The sequence below is a fragment of the Symphalangus syndactylus genome, chromosome 15 (assembly GCF_028878055.3).
Source record: "Symphalangus syndactylus isolate Jambi chromosome 15, NHGRI_mSymSyn1-v2.1_pri, whole genome shotgun sequence".
In the NCBI taxonomy this organism is placed as follows: Eukaryota; Metazoa; Chordata; class Mammalia; order Primates; family Hylobatidae; genus Symphalangus; species Symphalangus syndactylus.
In genome coordinates this window covers 71202094-71216855 of record NC_072437.2, presented here as the reverse complement: position 1 = coordinate 71216855, position 14762 = coordinate 71202094, and the positions used below count along the sequence as shown (strand labels likewise).

General features: G+C 35.6%; 1 pseudogene; it reads right to left on the bottom strand.

Annotated features, from left to right (window-relative positions):
* Positions 1–7706: 7706 nt before the first annotated feature.
* LOC129463748 (uncharacterized) lies at positions 7707–14044 on the bottom strand (annotated as a pseudogene).
* Positions 14045–14762: the final 718 nt, after the last annotated feature.

Here is a 14762-nt window from a genome sequence, read left to right as displayed (position 1 = left end):
TTTATATTAATGAATACTCAGCAATAAAAAGGTAAAAAGGAAAGAAAGAAAAGGGAAGGAGCACAACTGAGACAAGGAACAACATAGTTGAACTTCACAAACATTAGGATGTGTGAAAGAATCCAGGTACAAACGTGTACATACTGTAAGATTTATTCATGTCAAAAACAGACAAAAATAATCTATGGCAATTAGAAGCAGAACAATGCTTGCATCAAGGGGCAGATGATTGAACTAAAAAGGGGTACCAGGGAAATTTCTGTGGTTGATAAAATGTTCTATGTCTTGATTAGGATGTATTCACAACATTCAGTTACCTGTAAACGTAAGGTCTTCGTTTGCACTTATGTAAACCATTTCTTAATTGAATTTTTTTTCAAAAAAAGAGTCTTCTGCATGTAATGTCAAAGAAGTCATTAACAATTCTGGTTAAAAGCAATTTCAGTACAAGCGTTGTTGCAGATGGTTTTTTGGGAGCTTTTAGTTAAATTTCCCTAAAAGACCTTCACAATGAAATGCAATGAGTGAAAGAACAGCACTTACTGAAGAAGATCACTAATTATACTTGAAAATTAGTGACATTATACTTGAAAATTAGAAGACAGAAACAGAGGACTAAAGATCTACAAAGAACAAAAATCAAACTGCAGGAATATGCAGTAAGAGTGCTGACCTCATAAAGGAACTAAAAATAGTTTATTGAGCACCTAACTGCTACAGCAATCCAATTGGGACAAACAAAATGCAAGGAGATGACTAATGTCTGCCAACATGCTTACCTCTAGACACCAGTCTAGCAGTGCAAAAATCTTACATCCTTTTATAGTGATCTTTGGAGATTTGCTAAATCCTTGAAGCACTCTAGTAAGAAATGACCCCTTAAGTGTTATGGCTTTTCAAGGACACTCATAAGTAGCATGCAACTATAATTTTTAAAGCATGTGTAAAAAGACATATGAAACAATATATTGTATAGCACAAAAAATCAGGGCACAATTCTCACAGTCATTATTTATCAAATGAGTTGGTGCCTGCATCTCATTTTGTCTTCTGTAATTTGAGAAAACCTCTAGAAAACTAACAAGAAAACAGAGAAAATGGTTAAAATAGTTAACAAACTAAACTTCTATGAGAATAAATAAGGAAAATTATCCAGCTTACTGAAGACAGGTAAATCACAAAACTTCTTCCTGTTGAAATACAAAAAAGATAATCTATTCTTCATGGAAATTGGAGTTCTCAGAAAAACTAACCACTTTGGGATTTAGCACTGACCATGAAGCAAAAAAGAAAAAAAATTGGTGCCTTTACTTTGTATATTTGTCCTTGGATGGGAGAGGATCAGGATGGTTATACAAATTTTTTTTTCATTACTTCATTTACATTAAGTCTAGAACTATAAAAAAGAGCTCGGAACAGGGAGTTTGAGGTTCGGAGACTTTAAAAACTACATTTAAAAAATGATGGGACTAAGTATTTAGTTATTAAAGCAAAAACCAGCCTCTGAAGTTTTGAATTAAATGAAAAGAAGTATTAAAATATTAATGCAGAAAATCACATATTCTAGTGAAAAACAAGAAAAATACAGACTTTAATCACACCAACTTTAATTAAATCTTCCTTCTAGCACATCTAGACTTTAAGCAATCACTTATTCTACCAACATTAATTGAGGACAGATATTGTTCTCAGCACTTGGTTTTCTGTGATGAACAAACGAAATTCCAGCTGTCAAATAATTCATTGTTTGCATTTTTTTGGATTTTTTTTTTGTTTTGCCTTGTTTTTTGGAATAGTATTATTTCAAGACTGGGAGAGAGATAAGATCTTCTCTCAGAATTCCTTCTAATCTCATAATTTTATTAAACATCTTGTTGCCAACTCAAGAGATCAGCATCATAACTCATACACATTGGTAAGAGCTTAAATAAATATATAGTTATTGTTGGGCTTTGAGAAAGGATATTAAATTACATACCAAGGGAGCTAACGCCAACATAAAGGAACACTTACATCTCTGTTTTCACATTGCATGGGGTTTTTATTCCAAAGAACTCCTGAGCTCAAGCTATTTATTTAAGCATTTCTCCAATATCACAATATCAACTGGTTATTGCATTCTATGTACCTTGATTTTTTCACTATTTAATGAGTATTTTAAGTTGTTTCATGTTAAACTCGACGTGTTTAGATAACTGAACAGTTACTCAGACAAATGAGGGTTAGTTTTCTTTATATCTCTGTATCTATAAGTAAAAATAGAGATAGATGTTTCCTACTAAGAAATGGTAGTAGGGACTCCTCAATCCATAAAATCAGGGAATAATTTTCATTGTAGAAATACATATTGCCTCCAGCTATGAGTCCTCACTTTAATGAGTGAAGTAGAATTTCTATATGGGGAATAAAGAATTGCTGGATCAAATCTTTCCATGAGACTCAAGGATTGAATTTTGTCATAATTCTTTCTGAATCTGCCATTCTTATTTTAGCTAAAATTGTTTTGCCTTGAGTGGAACTGAGCTGGGGAGGCTTAACACATTGTCTGGCACCGTTATTTGGGATTCATTGCAATTCTTTATTTTGATTTTAAATTGTTTCCAAAAATAACTTCAGAGACCATTAGGTAAAATCATCAAAAATATTCAATAAGGAAATAATTGCCAGAGTTAAAAGTCAAAGTTCATGTACCCCGGGTCTGGGATGGAAGGTTTTACACTCACGCACACACACACATGTGGGCATGCACACACACACACACGTGCATATTGGAAAATACTTCCATGATTGGTCATTGCTATCACATAACAGAAAACAGCTGCATTGAGTAAAGTAACAACTGGACAGCCATTGTAACCTTAGCTTTCCATTTGATACTCAGGAGAGAAACCTTCCTCTACATGTGATAAAAAAATATGACCACTACTATGATTAGTAAAGCAGTGAAGCAGCAAAACAACTCAATTCTCATCTCACAATCTCCACCCTCTGCCCCTTTTAGTCAGTTTTCTCAAGGCCAATATTGCCTATCTCCACTGGGCAATTGGACTATTACATAATAGGCGCTAATACTTGTTTAAGAAAAAAAAATATGATCTTTTAAAATGTTCATCCCCAGGAAGCTTAACTTTAAAATTAAAACAAGGCAGCCATGGAAAAGCTATTATTGGTAGAACTACACAAGTTGACTTTTTTCTTAACTGTATTTATATTCTGGGGTCGATTTGGTAGCCTTAGTCCAAGTGCTCCAATGATAGTTTCAGGGATATTTTCATCTCTCCTCTCTTGCACTGGCTTTCATTTTCAGTACTTCAGTCGGCTTTAGATGACACTTTTATCTGTTAGGGTTTCAAAATACAACAGCTGGCCGGGCGCGGTGGCTCACGCCTGTAACCCCAGCACTTTGGGAGGCCGAGGCGGGCGGATCACGAGGTCAGGAGATCGAGACCATCCTGGCTAACACGGTGAAACCCCGTCTCTACTGAAAATACAAAAGATTAGCCGGGCGTTGTGGCCGGCTCCTGTAGTCCCAGCTACTGTGGAGGCTGAGGCAGGAGACTGGCGTGAACCCAGGAGGCAGAGCTTGCAGTGAGCCAGGATCGCGCCACTGCACTCCAGCCTGGGGGAGAGAGCGAGACTCCATCTCAAAAACAAACAAACAAACAAAAACACTATTGTGATTTCTAATACCGAAGACTAATTTTATTTTTAAAGTTTGTATAAATAGAAATTATATAGCATATATGTTCTTTCACGCCTGGCTTCTTTCAGTCATTATGCTTTTGGCATTTATCCATGTTACTGCTTTTAGTTGTAGTGTATTTATTATCCTTACTATATAGTATTCTATTATATGAATATAACAATATTCTTTTCTTAATTCTATTGTTGATAAAGCTTTTTAGGGTTATTTTCCATTTGGGGATATTGCAAATAGTGCTATGATGAACTTCCCTCTATTTTTACTTTTCACTTTCTGCACACAGGTGAACATTTCACTGGATAAACACATAGTAGTAGAATTCTAGGTCATAGAGTATGTAAATGTTTAGCTTTAATAGCTATCAGCAGCCATTTGTTTACATTGGTTATTGTAATTTACCCTCTTACCAACAGTGAATGAGAATATCAATCGTTCCATTTACTTGCCTAATTCTGGTATTTTGGGTCTCGTTTTGTTTTGTCCTGGTTGTTTGTCTTTGAATTCTAGTAGGCATGAAGTGTTATCTCATTGTGATTTTATTTGCATTAGGCTAATGATTAATGAAGAGATCATGTTTTCATGTGTTCATTGGATGACAAAATTTCCTTTTTATGCTAAATATCTGTTAAATATCTTGGTATTCATATTACAAATTCTGATTGTCAGTTGTTTTCTTATTGCACTTCAGGAGTTATTTATATATTCTTGGACATAAGCCTTTCATTGCATTATGTGTATTGCTAAATCTCATGCTCTGTGATTTGTAATTTTACTCAATTAATAATGTCTTGTGATAAATAATTTTTATATTTATTAAACTGTTTATCAACCTTCATTGTCAGTGTTTTTATTTTCTCTTTAAGAAAATTTTGCTTACACGATGGTTACAAAATGTTTTCCTACATGCAAAGTTTTTTATTTTTTACTTTCCTCATGTGTATTTAAAATCTATCTGAAACTGACTTTTAAGTATAGTCCAGTATATACTGTACCAATTGTGTATACATGGTAGGAGTCAAGACCATTCTGTTCTCTAAAGCTGTTCTACCCATTTATTCATGTATTTTATTATGAATAATGAATAATAAAATCTCTTTATTGAGAATAATTACATTTATTCAAACTGCATTCTTCCCCTATTTCACAGCATATCATAAAACAATCAACCTTGTGTATATCATCTATATCTAAATTATGTATTATTCCATTAGTCTGTAATCCATTTTTAAGTGTCATATGGTTTAATATTAAGTCTTAGTGCTTGGTGTTGTAAGACTTCAATTTTGTTTTCTTCTTCAAGATTAGTCTTGGTTACTTGGGACCCTTCATCAGTACTCTATAAACATTTGAAAGTTCTTAGCCAGGCCTGGTGGCTTGTGCCTATAATCTCACCTACATGAGAGGATTGATTGAGCCTAAGGGGTTCAAGTCTGCAATAAGCTACGATTGCACTACTGCACTCCAGCCTCAGTGATAGAGCAAGAATGTCATCTGTAACAACCAAAAAAAAGATATTTCTTGTTATTATCTACAAAAGAAATAACAGAAAACTTGCTTGAATTTAGATTAGAATTTGATTGGTTTTATAGATAAATTTTAGAACAAACTGATAGCTTTACATGTTGAAACTTTTAATCCACAAACATAGCAGAACACAGCATTTATTCCTCATTAGGTTTATTTCTAGAAATTTGATTTTCTTGTTATTATAAACTGTTCTTGTAAAATTTCATTTAATAAAGGATTATATTTATTTGACAGATATGGAATATTCAGATTTTCTATTTCTTCTGAGTTTATTTAGTATTATAAAAATTGCAATCTTTCTCACTGTATTACCTATATTGCCTGATATTAACTGACTATACTAATTCTTTTAAAAATGTGTTTGTTACATTTTTATCCATTCCTCTATTTTTATTTCAAATCATTATATATAGGGTCTGTATCCTAAAATTTAAGGGTTTATGGCTATGTAAGCCACATACAGGGGTTGTTATTGTTTGTTGTTACTGTTTTCATCCAGACTGTTAATCTTTTTTTTAATTGAATAATTTAGGCCATTTATATTTAATGTAATACTGATATATTTAGGTTATAGCTCACATTTTACTATTTGATATGTATTTTCTCATCTTTTTTTGGTTTAATCTTCTTATTTTAGAGTATTTTTATTTTTAATTAATAAATTTATTTTAAAACTAACCCATAAAAATTGCATATATTTATCATGTACAACATCATGTTTTGAAATATGTACACATTATGGAAAGGCTAAATTGAGCTAATTAACATAGGCATTACCATACATACTTGTGTGTGTATGTGGTAAGAACACATAAAATCTCTCAGTAATTTTCAAGAATACAATACCATTGTTGTTAACTATCATCAACATGTTGTACAATCAATCTCTCAAACTTATTACACTAACTGAACTAAAATTTTGTATCTTTTGACCATCTGCCCAAACACTTCTGCCCCCAGCCCTCGATGTCCACCATTTTACTCTCTGCTTCTGTTAGTTCAACTTTTAAAAATTCCACATAAAAGTGATATCATGTGGTATTTGTCTTTCTTTCTGGCTTACTTCAGTTAACATAATGTCCTCCAGGTTCATTCATGTTGTTGCAAATTACAAGATTTCATTTGTTTTAAAGGCTAAGCAGTACTCCACTGTGGATATATTATTATTTCTTGTTTAATTGCTCAATATTGATAGTGACATTGAATATTTTTCAACATTGACTTGCATTATTTTTACTATTTTCAGTGATTTCCGCAAAGATTAAAACATAATTTTTATTTATTATAGTTCAACGCATCTGTTATTTTACTAATCTATATTTAGTTATATTATTTATAATATATGAATGTATATCAATAATTTTGCTTCCCACATAACTCTTTAGAACTCAGAAAACCTTGTAGCTGCATTTAACACCTGATTTTTGGTGTTAATGTTGGTTGTTCATATATTTAAATCATCATATCAGATTATATTTTTATTGTTTTATAGTAAATATGAGTTTATAGTTTCTCACGTTTACATCTTCTCTTACTCTTCATTCCCTCTTAGATTTTCATGTTTCCATCATGTTTTGTCATTTTTGCGAATGACTCTTATTTCTATTTTGTCTAAAACAAATCTAATGAGAATAATTATTTTGATTTTTGTTAACCGTATCCCTTTTTTTTTTTTTTAGTTTTTTTCTTTTTATTTTCCAGTCATTTTTTAGTCTGGAAATTTTTCAGTGATTTATTTTTCAGTTCACCAATTCCTTCTTCTACTACATCCTAGCTACTGTGAGCTCATCTTTTAACTTCTTAATTTCCATTATTACATTTTTCAATTCTAAGATTTTTATTATTATTTCCCAAATTCTACATTATGGAGCATACTAATCTTGGTTATTTTTGTATCTGTTTTTCATACTTCTATTAACTGGATCATTGGTAAGAAGTTTGCTAATTTTTTCTTGAGTATTAAATATTATGTATGAAAAATCAGGGAGACTCTTGATTGTTCTCCTCCCCCAGAAAGGTTGCAACATGTCCTCTGATAGTGAGATTCACTCAAGGCATATCATCTTAATCTAATTAGGACAAGGCTAACTTAAGCTAGGTTAGAATGTGTTTAAGGCTCTGTCTCCTTGTAGTTTACACTCATTCCTAGGACACTGCCCTCCAGTTGGTCGACCTGAAATCCTGAGGTTTCTTCCATCACGGTTCTTGAGTATGATTATTGTCTCAAAATATTTCCAGAAAATTCCAGTATGTTTTTCAGTGGCTTTCTGATGAGCTTCTTATCACTCTTTAGAATTCAGCAAACGCCTCCAGGGGAGAAAAAAAATGTCCTAATTCTTTATCTCTCTTTTCTCAACAATAACTTATTTCACATCTCAGCTGTTTTGAAGTCACAAACTTTAGCTTATTCCTCTTTAGTCCGGTGAGATTAACAAATAGTCGGCTGATCTCGCTGCTTCTTTTTTTTGGGGGGGGCGGTACCAAATTTCTTTATTTGAAGGAATGGTACAAATCAAAGAACTTAAGTGGATGTTTTGGTACAACGTATAGAAAAGGTAAAGGCAACCCCAACATGCATGCACTGCCTTGGTGACCAGGGAAGTCACCCCACGGCTATGGGGAAATTAGCCTGAGGCTTAGCTTTCATTATCACTGTATCTCAGGATGTGCTTGTCAAAGAGATACTCTGCCAAGCCAGATTCGGGTGCTCTCATCTTGCGCAAGTTGATCACGTGGTCACCCAATTCTTTGATGGCTCTCACCTGCTCATTCAGGTAATGTGTCTCAATGAAGTCACACAAATGGGGGTCATTTTTGTCAGTGGCCAGTTTGTGCAGTTCCAGTAGTGACTGATTCACATTTTTTTCAAAATGTAATGCATACTCCATTGCATTCTGCCTGCTCTCCCAGTCATCACAGCCTGGTTTCTTGATATCCTGAAGGAAGATTCCGCCACCTCCTTAGTTCTGCAGCTTCATCAGTTTCTCAGCATGTTCCCTCTCCTCACGAGATTGGTGAAGAAAGTATTTGGCAAAGTTCTTCAAAGCCACATCATCGCCATCAAAGTAGTAAGACATGGACAGGTAAATGTAGGAGGCGTAGAGCTCCAGGTTGATCTGGCAGTTGATGGCGGCCTCTGAGTCCTGGTGGTAGTTCTGGCGCATCTGCGAGGTGGACGCGGTCGTCACGGCAGCGACTAAGGAGAGGCGGTGGCGGCGGCGGCAGCGGTGGCTGCGCGGCACTGGAGCGGCAGCTGGGGCCTTGGGGCAGTCCGAGGGCGCTGTGAAGAGGTGAGAGAGGGCTGGCTGTGGGCAGCCGGCCAGGGTGGGGGACGAGCGCCAGGTTCCGTCCAAGCACTGTTGAAGCAGGAAACCCCGACGACTGGCGAAGAACGTCTCTCTCTGCTTCTTATTTGTATTTCTGTACTTAAAACCTTGGCTTCTAATTTGTGGACCAATTAAAACAAACAACCCCATCAAAAAGTGGGCAAAGGACATGAACAGACACTTCTTAAAGGAAGACATTTATGCAGCCAAAAAACACATGAAGAAATGCTCATCATCACTGACCATCAGAGAAATGCAAATCAAAACCACAGTGAGATACCATCTCACACCAGTTAGAATGGCCATCATTAAAAAGTCAGGAAACAACAGGTGCTGGAGAGGATGTGGAGAAATAGGAACACTTTTACACTGTTGGTGGGACTGTAAACTAGTTCAACCATTGTGGAAGTCAGTGTGGCGATTCCTCAGGGATCTAGAACTAGAAATACCATTTGACCCAGCCATCCCATTACTGGGTATATACCCAAAGGACTATAAATCATGCTGCTGTAAAGACACACGCACACGTATGTTTATTGCGGCACTATTCACAATAGCAAAGAGTTGGAACCAACCCAAATGTCCAACAACGATAGACTGGATTAAGAAAATGTGGCACATATACACCATGGAATACTATGCAGCCATAAAAAATGATGAGTTCGTGTCCTTTGTAGGGACATGGATGAAACTGGAAAACATCATTCTCAGTAAACTATCGCAAGGACAAAAAACCAAACACCGCATGTTCTCACTCATAGGTGGGAATTGAACAATGAGAACTCATGGACACAGGAAGGGGAACGTCACACTCTGGGGACTGTTGTGGGGTTGGGGGAGGGGGGAGGGACAGCATTAGGAGAGATACCTAATGCTAAATGACGAGTTAATGGGTGCAGGAAATCAACATGGCACATGGATACATATGTAACAAACCTGCACATTGTGCACATGTACCCTAAAACCTATAGTATAATTAAAAAAAAAAATGCCCAAAGGAGGGTGACTCTTAGAATAATCTTGTAAGTCTCTGAGTTTCTTTTTTTTTTCTGCAAACCCCTCATCTTTCAATTTCTAGTTGCTTTGGCAGCTCTCCGCTGTATTCAAACAAATGGTTTAGTCAAATTTTTCTCTTTGTTTTCAAGTTGGCTTATTGGTCTCTGTAAGCTACTCCATAATGGATGGAAGCAGAAGTTTCAAGGAATCGCTGATAAATAAAAATGTTGTATAATTGTTGCAATTATTACGGTTGTTGATGCATTTTTTTTTTTTAATTCCATAGAACCAAAGCTTCTACACTGTTTCCACTAGGCAAGAGTAAGTGGCAATTGACTACCAAAAGTTGAAAACCCTTATCGGTTACAGGTGTTCTGGTATTTGAGGTGGGCATTAGCTTTTAGTAGGGCATGCAGCATATCTCAAATGCAATAGCTTCCTGTGAATACCTCATCACCAGTCACCAGTATTGCTATAAAATCTAAAAAATTCAGCTTTTTTGTTTTTTTTAATGTAGCTAATATTTGGCCATCTATAAAAGTCAGATGTGTAATCTTTGCACATCCCCAAAACATTTTATGCTGTATTTATCAATATGAAATATATAATTTTTAATTAAAAATACAAATCTCATACTCCTCAGTCTATATTTAAAACTTTATTTTTTCACAGATTTATAGAGAAAACTTTTTGCCCTTTAGTCTATGTGCCAAAATACTTTTGGGTATATAAATAGTTCTATTTCATCAGTGATTAACATATACAATATATTATAGAAAAATCTTTTCCATATTATATTTTACCTGGCATGTGTACTTATATAATATCCAAAACTTTTCATTGTGACAATTTTTTTGTCATCTTGAGAATGTGTGTAAATATCACTGAGTGAAATCAATTGCTTTAAACTACAATGTGATGCAACTATGTGAACTGGCTGGTTTAGTAAAATGTAGTTTTAATATGAATTAATAGAAGTAGAGTGCCAGAACAAGAGATGTGCAGATCCTGCTATGTTCTGTTGTGATCAGGACTTACTTCAATTTTGGTACTCTGCTTTAAACATCATACATTAAAGGAAACATCAATTATAACATTGCACACAGTGTCACTAGGATAGTGAAAGGCTCTTAAACACTGTTTGCGAAGAATAATTCACAAGACTGAAATGAAGACAAGATTTGTCAAGTAACACATTTTCTAATATTTAGAAGTCTGTAACACACAAGCTTAAGAGACATCCTGGGTCATTATGGAGGAAAGAATCCCAACTGGTCAACATATGAGTGAAAAACATTTTAATAACTGGAATTGTACTGTCACAGATAAATTAATATAGGAAGTAAAAAATGTATAAACAATTAAAAATATTTGATGATTTTATAGAGATGGTATCAAGGGGATAAAAACATCCTACCAGGAATAATCTAGGCGATTTCTAAGATTTCTTCCAATTCTAAAACTCTGAGATTAAACAACATTGTGTAAAGTCAGATCTCTGCTTTTCTTTCTCATTTAATACCTTAAAATTCATTTATGTGGAGCATCAAACATTGAACTGATTTGTCTCTTACGATTTGGGGGAAGGATTGAAATTTGAAAAGGGATAATATGTATAATTTTATTATATCATAGTATTTCGCTCAAAAAATTTCTGCTGTACAATCATTTCTATAACCAGCAATAATAAAGGAGATAGGACCTGTGGTTCAAGATCTTAAATCAAGCTAAATTTCCTGTCACAAGGCTGGCTTTTCCTTCTGTGCCTAATAATATGTTCATCATTTCCTTCTGAGACCTCACCAGGAGCATGTTTAACATTCATATTTCTGCCAAGCTGTCATGTTTTATCTCAGATGCTGTAAGCTTTCTCTACCGTGTTCCTCACAGCCATCTGAATTCTCACCAGAATTGCTTTTCACTCCACATTGCCACAAATCATTTCTTTGAGGCAATCTGGGTTTTCTCTACCATGGTCCCCAAAATTCTTCCAGCCTCTGCCCATTAATCAGTCTCAAAATGACTTCCATATTTTTAAGCATTTGTTACAGCAGCACCTCATTTCCTGGTACCCAAACCTGTCGTTTCTTGGGGCTGCCATAGCTAAGTACCACAAACAGGGTGGCTTAAAGCAACAGGAACTTACTCTTTCACAGTTCTGGAGGCCAAAAGTCTGAAGCCAGGGTGTTGGCAGGGTCATTTTCCATCTGGAGACTCTGACAGAGAATCTGTTCCATGCCTTTTGGGTTATAATGCCTCTGTTCCAAGGCGTTCCTTGGTTTGCAAATCTATCGCTCCAATTTCTGCCTTCACGGCCTTCTTCCCTGTGTGTCTTTGTCTCTGTGAATGTCTCCTCTTAAAAGAATACAAATCATTGAATTTGAGGCCCATCTAATCCAGTTCGACCTCATCTGAATTAATTATATCTGCAAAGACTTTATTTCCAAATAAGGTCACATTCTGAGGTTCCAGGTAGATATGAATTTGGGAAGGACACTATTCAATCCACTATATAGGTTCTGTGTTCCTTAAGGTCTGTACCATGTGTGGTTCTAGAAGTCAACACAGTGCCTGGCACCTAGAATCAATGAATGATTTAGTGAATTTCCTCCATCACTAACTCTGTCAAATAAGAACAGTTAAGTGTCAAAGTTGAGGTGGATGCATTAAATAATGCTCACTTTATTTGAGCAAGATTTAAGAGTCAGCCTTGACTTTCAACTCTCTTATGGGCCACATAAGCGTTGCATGTCACACTGGGGTCTAATCTCACTTGTCTGATTGTTCCCAAATAAGCGTGCTTGAGAAAAACTTCCACTCCATCTACTGAGATAGAAGTTTGCCATTTGCAGTTGAATCTATGCTATTCCGGAAAGATCTGTATCACATTCTTTACTCTGGTCCCTCCTACAAGAGAGGATCCTACTAGGTCATCAACATTTCTGTACATTAGGAATGTAGCTGTGTGACCTCAGCAAGCCACTTAATCTTTTTTGGCTCTGTTGTTTTGTAAAATGGGATTATTAATGGTACCTACTTTGTAGGGTTGCTATAAGCATGAAATAAATTAATTTCTTAAAGTACTCAAAACTGTGTCTGGCCCAGAGTAAATACATGTTTGTTTAATAAATAGTATTTAATGTCAATCAATCAAAATCAATGAAGTTTCTCTATAAACAAAGTATTAAGCAGCTACCAAGTTCTCAAAAGGGGTTGGCTGTTTCTTATAATTTTCTTAGAGACATAGCAACTTAGAACTGGTTTCATCAAGGTAGTTACTAAATTCAGCGACATGAAGGAAAATTTTCTGAGAAGCATTTTCCTGGCTAAGCTTAAAGGTCTGCCTCTCAAACACTTCTGTTTTGGAGATATGACATTTTATAGCATGAATGGAAAAAATTGTCTGGAAGTTATAGTGTTTTTTTAACATAACACTCACTATTGTACCTCACATTTTACGGTTTACAGAATGTTTGTTTTAAGTAGTCAGTAGGGTTGCAGAAAGTATAACCAACGTGCATCCTGATTTGTGAATCGCATGTAATCTGAGAGCATCTGAAAGCCTGTTGGTGTCCTTTTCTTGGCTCATGGCTCACATACTCCCTTGAAGGGCTGTCAAAGTTGGCATGGCTTAAATGTCATTTTTTAAATTACTAAGGATTTAAAGTCAGGCTAAGGTTTTGTGTGTGTGTGTGTGTGTGTGCATGCATGTGTGTATGTGTTGAAGATGAAAGAGTTCAGCAAATACCAGTTTATTGACTATGAAAATGTACCCAGACTTCACTTAAACCACTTTTCTCACCCACCCATAGAACTGTTTCAATCAAGTTCAATCAAGGTGACACTAATGAGCTAACAGTCTTCCAGGTAGGAGTGACATTGACATCAGAAACATTCTATAGATCTTAGCCTCACCTCTCATACGCATCCCCTCCCCCATCTTTTGTCTCTTTCCAGAGCCTGAAATCTGTTATTATTCCTCTTGGGAGGTCCGTTTACATTGAACACACATCTGGCTTAATTAGGTTGACAGCTGCTACAGGTATCGTTGGACAAGGTCCAGCCATCTCAGTGCATTCCCATTTACTTGACAGCTTAACCTTTCACAATCTCATCTTCAGAGTGCAAATGAACTTGAGAGATGTGCTTTTATTATTTGTTAATACATGCTCATTTTCTACCTTGCCACCAAAATCGTAATCAACAGAGACCACACTAAAAAGTAAAGGGTGTTTCCCTAATGCCAACTGGTGAACTGCAAAGACCAAACTACCCAAACCTACGAAAACTTGGCAAAAAAGCATAAGAAGCAGTGGTCCAGGGCAGTTGGAGAAAAGGCTGAGAAAACAATCCCACTTTCAAGGCTTATGGCTTGAGTTTGCTTACATAAAATCTTTAGGCAGTAAAAAGTGATTATAGTTATTTCTGCCTTCAGCCACAGCCAACAAAGAAGGTGGTCTTCAGATTCCCCACATACACTGATGTTTTTCATCTACACTGTTGTACTTCTAGCAATGGAGTGACCAAACATTTTGCACGTGCATACAGAAATAATCTGTTTGTTGCAAAGCCACTTGGTCTGTGTTTTAAACCACCTGCCTTAAATGCCTTTGCAGTTGTTTTAATTCATGCATAATTTTTTTCCACTAAAGCTTCATGTAGAAACAGCATTGAGAGTAACAACTACTTTTAGCTGCCTCAACCCAAGCCCAAGCCCAAATTAATAAAAGCAAAGTCAATTCCAAAAGTCCCTTCCAAAGAAAGGTGGTTAGCTTTTTCGTACCATATTTACTTAGAGCAGGAAAGTCCTTTATTTAACAAAGTACTATTTGACTTCCTGGAAGTTTAGATGTTTGATTCTCTGTGGAGATTGTATTTTCCCAAGAAGCAACACCTTTGGGAGGCCGGAGGACAAAAGGAAACTGAGGGTCATTCCGTTTTCCCGGACCATGATTTTCCTTTGGCTATTATTTTGAATCATTATAGCTAAATTGTTTTTCTTCTCCAAGAACTGAAAGTAGATCTACCATTCAATCTAGCAATCTTACTAGTGAGTATCTACCCAAAGAAAAAGACATCGTTATATCAAAAGAACACCTGCATGCATATGTTCATAACAGCACAGTACACAATTGCAAAGACATGGAACCAACATAAGTGTACATCAATTGATTTCTGAATAAAGAAAATATGATACATATACACCATGG